General features: G+C 39.5%; 1 pseudogene across 1 annotated transcript; it reads right to left on the reverse strand.

The window, feature by feature from the left end:
* Positions 1-2,037: 2,037 nt before the first annotated feature.
* On the reverse strand, positions 2,038-4,608 carry LOC149236254 (uncharacterized; annotated as a pseudogene). The gene is made up of 2 exons (XR_016246209.1): positions 4,052-4,608; positions 2,038-3,662 (listed from the first exon to the last, which is right to left on the reverse strand). The product of XR_016246209.1 is annotated as an uncharacterized LOC149236254 (transcript).
* Positions 4,609-5,401: the final 793 nt, after the last annotated feature.

Raw genomic sequence — 5,401 nt, forward strand, 5'->3', positions numbered from 1 at the left:
CCTTGGCTAGTGACCTCATTTGGATCATTGCACTTTATTTCAAGAATATTTGTTCATTGATCCTCTTCTCTTCCACAATTAGGTCAAACCCCTCCTTGGTTGATCAACTCCATACCCTTGACCTAGTTTTGGGTCTGCTTGGCCTCATGTGGTCCCACAACCTATTAACGCCAATTTCATAAAGATCACATAAAAGCCAAGTCTCCATAAAGATCTCTAGGTCTAGGAACCATCTTGACAAAGCATACTCTCAAAGCCTAGCCCTAAGGATCTTCTTGGCCCTTCCTAGAGAGCCCATCACCTTGCTTCCAAAGCAAGCAAGCCATACAATTGAGTCTCTCTTGTGAATAGGCCTTGGGAATCACCTTTCATCATTTCATTGACATATCCATTATCGTGATTCCTCTCATACCAGGTCTCCTCCCATCGGTGAAAGTTTGTAAAGAGCAGGGAGCCTTAGCTGAGGTGACAATGGGTTATCGCTCCATTGTTGCCCTTGACCTAGTAGTTGCTCCATAGGATCCCCTCCTAGGACCCCTGCTAGTTTGAGCAGTAACAGGTCCATAGAATGAAAGTGAACCCTTAAAAACATTGACCGAATTATAGTACAAGGATGTGTTGATTAGAATTTTTCCTGTCCGTAATTAAAATATTTTCTTGAGCATGGTTAAGCATAGTTTGTTAACATATTGATTCATTTAGTTGATGAAATAGCAACTATTCTCCTCAAGACTATTTCATTATAGTTAAAAAGGTGAACTCCAATTCATGGTCTACAACTTTCATTGTTTGATCAACAAATTTAGAAGTGTAGTCAATAAATATGTTATCTCAGTTTAAACTTTAGCCAAAAGGCAGCTATTTTCTCACTCAATTTTCTATGGATGAACCCCACTTTCACCCTGCCCAAACCATTTTACTACTACTACCTACCATGGTTGTTTCCTAGAGGATCTATTCATCTCGTGAATTTCTCTAGTGTGCTTCACTGTACCCTAATAAGTAATATGTGACTTTCTTCCTTGCTACTCTACAGAACCTGTTGCCTCTGCAACTATGAATGCTGCTATGGATACTGCTTGCTCATCCAACCCTATTGTACTAATGTCTTCTCCAATATCTTGATGCATCTTGTACTCCCATAAGCCAGTCGCATTGTTACTATGGTTGGCCAACTCCTATCATATGAATATGCTTTGTCTCAAACTAGTTGCCTTGCAGAATGCTATATCTGTGGTTTGTTTAATTCATCCAACTTTGTATCTTTGTTGCGGTTGGCTTGATGACTCTGGGACTGATGTTGAAGTCAGCTCCCCATGTTTGTAATAGTTGTTGCCGGTCAGGACTATGTTATTTGCTAATAGCTATAAAGATAAAGCTTGCTTTCTCAAACTTGATAAACTGTTGTGGGCAACTTATCTCAATTTTATATGTGCCATTTGATTGGATCATCCAATATTTTATCTGTTACTGTGGCTGACAGATTACAGTTGACTCATCTGGTTTGGCTGACTCTTCCTGCCAGTTTCCCAACATAGTTTCAGCATCATGATTAGTATTATTTCTCTCATTACTTAGCAGAGATTTCGGTAATCTTTATTTGGAAATTTTCTGCAATTAACAACCTTATACAGCAAAGATGTGATATTTTGGAGCTCACATAATACCAACTCATATAACAGACTTTCTTAAACTTTGGCATTGCGATAAAGGCACATACTACCATTTGATTGGATCATCCAATATTGTATCTGTTATTATGGCAGACAGATTACAGTTGACTCATCTGGTTTGGCTGACTCTTCGTGCCAGTTTCCCAACATAGTTTCAGCATCATGATTAGTATTATTTATCTCATGACTTAGCAGAGATTTCGGGAAATCTTTATTCAGAAATATTTTCAGCAATTAAAAACCTTATACAGCAAAGATGTGATATTTTGGAGCTCGCATAATACCAACTCATGTAACATAATTTCTTAAACTTTGGCATTGTGATAAAGGCACATACTACAAAGGGTCATAAATAAGAGTGATCAGTAATAAATAGAGTGCATGATGCGTTACCTTACTCTTGCTGGCTTGAAAAGAGTAATGATCAGCAAGCACCGTGCAGTATATTCTACAGAACTTTAATCAGTATATTGTCTTGATCAGAACCTCATACTGAATTCGGTCTCTCTTGTATTATGTATATCAAGAACACAGACCATAATCCTTTCTAGATCTGCTAACTGCTTCAGTTGACTGTAGCATGATCCAGTTTGCCTATCCAAAGACATGCTCCTCTCTAGCCCTCCACAAAAATACTTATTTCCTTTTAGATCCAGGTTTCCTTGCCAAGTCATTCATGAGTGATGTATAAGCAGCAATGTACTGAAACCAGACCAGTCTCATCACGTAGCTTCTGAAACAGTTCCGAGTTCTCATTCTTACCATGTCCATGAATTAGGGTGTTATAAGTAATATCATCAGGCACTATCCCCCTTTCAATCATTGTCTTAAGGAGCATGTTTGCCTTATGCATCTGCCCTTTCTTGCAAAGTCCATTGATAAGTGCATTGTAAGTGATCACGCTAGGTGCCGAACCCCAATGATGTATCTCATTGAACAACCTAAAAGCCATTTCTAAATCACCGTTTCCACAATGCCCATGAATAACCATTGTGTAGGTCGCATCATCAGGCACCAAACCCGCTTTCAACATCTCGTGCAATGTACTATCTGCATCCCCCACTCTCCCTTGCCTGGTAAGACCTGTTATCAGAGCAGTGTAAGTGATCTTATCGAGCTTGATACCTTTCATAACCATCTCACTTTGCAACTCAAATGCCTTTTGCAAATTCCCTTCCTTACAGAAACCATCAATTAAGATGGTATAAGTGACCTGGTCAGGCTCCAAGCCTCCTCTCCTCATTTCATAAGGAATCTTTTGGCTTCCTTTAGCTCACCAAACCGACAAAGTCCATAGATGAGGGCATTGTATGCAGCTACATCCAGCTTTATTTTTCGTTTCAGCATTTCATCGTACAGCTTCAAGGCGTCCTCAATGCTGCCTCTCTTGCAGTGCCCATCGATCAAGGTTGTAAAAATGACACCATCTGGAACCAAACCCAATCCCTTCATTTCCTCAAACAGCTTGCTTGCTTCCTCCAATCTGCCTTCCTTGCAAAGCCCATTGATCAAGGCACTGTAGGTCATAATGTCAGGCCTAATTTTATGTTCTCGCATCACACACAAAAGATCAAAAGCATCACCCACATTACCCTTCTTACAATGCCCATTGATAAGAGTATTGAAAGTTACAACACTAGGTAAAAGGCCCCTCTTTCCAATTTCATCAAACAATCTACATGCTTCGTTTACCTTGCCCTCCTTACAAAGAGAATGGATAATCATATTAAAAGTGTAGACAGTAGGAGGGACATCATTATCTAGCATTTCTGTATAGAATTCCCAAGCACCACTCGTGAAATTTGATTTAAGCAAACTCTTAATAAGGGCATTGCAGGACTGCAAGGAAATTAAACAATTGTGCTTTCTCATGAGCCTAAAACATTGAATGGCATCTGGGACCATCTCAGCCTGTATGTAAATGTTCATTAACATATTGTAAACTGCAGGGGGTGAATTTTTATGAGGAATCCATGTGTCCATAAGTACCTGTAATGACACAAATCACAGAAACCGCACCATAAATCACAAATGTTCCAAATATAGAAGGGGGAGCATGGCCTGTAAGTACAATAATAATAATAATAATCGATCGAAAAATTCCTAAGAGACAAAAGAATATGTCCGAAAGTGATAATATCAAGGTATCACCTAAAACTGCGAAACATCTATAACTGTGAACAGAGTATGATACTCTTTCGTCTATGATAAAATTCTTTAATAATTCCAGGCATAATATTATTTAGGTGTACAGGTAATCCCTTCTATTGGCAAGATACAAACCTAATATTTACTTTATACAATCATATTGGAAAGAGGAAGACCTGCCGTTTACTTATACAGCTGATCTTTATATTCGCCAGAGGTCGTAACAATACCTGAAATACAGAAGAAGCTGAATCGCAGCCCTTCCTTGAGACTATGACTTCAAGCAGGGAATGTGCTTGAGGGAACATCCTGGCCAGGCAGAGAATGTGAATCATGGTACAGTAGGAATGAACAGTATGTCTGAATCCCTTTTGTTGGCCGACCCAAGTGAATAATTCCAGCAAATAACCAGCTTCCATCTGGCTTCTGAGAAGTACTTGTATGACATGATCGGCAGTCAATCTGTTGGCGAGCTTCTTCAGAGAATCCAAATTGGGTTTTTCCCTCAATAGTGTGCAAAGATTTTTCACTAGTTTTGCATCGTCATCGTCATCTGTAGGTGTGGAGGGTGTCGGAAAAGCTGGAGAAATTGAGATGGGGTTGTTCACCGTTGTTGCAAAGAAACTTGAGAAATGGCGAAGATGAGGATTGCACTTACAGCAATGTAAGTGTAAACATACAATTCTTCTGATGATTAACAACATGATCATCCCCGCGGTTTGCAGAAACGAATAGAAAGGATGAAAGATTTTGATATCTAACCGGACATGAGGTGAAAGCATGGAAGCCAATCGGAACCTAGATGAAAAGATGGAGGGTAAAAAAGAGGAGGTTTGTTTTTTAAAACTATCGTCCGTAACTTGCGTTTTTTTTCAAATTATAGTGGGTAATTTATTGGAGTAATTTCGCAGGGGGTTAGTATCAAATTTTCTTTTTTCTTGTCACTCTAACACCAAGGATGAGGAAAATAGGCATGCATGTGAGAAGTGGATTTGGGGAAAAAGCTATTAGAAGCTATCAAAATCAAAGTGGACCAATGGACCATTGGATTATGAAAAAATTTCTTTCAAATGCAAGGTATGTCACGAATATGGGCATTTTACAAATAGACATACAAAAAAAATGAAAATGAAAATGAAAAGAGTGAAAAACCGGAAAACAAATGGGAACAAGTCAAAAGAAAGAAAACAGTCAACAAACAAACAAATCTATATTCCTCGCAACCCCCCACAGCACCCAAAGAAGATAATAATCCCCTTGCCAGCCTTAATCCTTTTGAGCCTCTGGATCCTTCAGCCCCCTCATCCCCTGGACCACGATCCAGATCCAGATCCCCTCAACATACCCCCAACCCCCCGTCATCCCCTCTGGCATCAAACTCTCACACCCCTCCCCCACCCTCAGTAGACAGAATTCTAACCAAAAAACAGTCAAAGGAAGCACCTCCAAACGTAGAATACCAAAAAAAACAGGAAGAAAGACAAACAAAGAACTCAGAGATGAAGCAGCAGCAAAGGAAATGGCATTAGGAACGCAACAACCTATGGAAAGCTTCTTAGGAAGGAATACAGGAAGCAACG

The sequence above is a fragment of the Pinus tabuliformis genome, chromosome 8 (genome assembly GCF_031772625.1).
Source record: "Pinus tabuliformis cultivar Carrire ecotype Pingquan chromosome 8, CPIR1, whole genome shotgun sequence".
NCBI lineage: Eukaryota > Viridiplantae > Streptophyta > Pinopsida > Pinales > Pinaceae > Pinus > Pinus tabuliformis.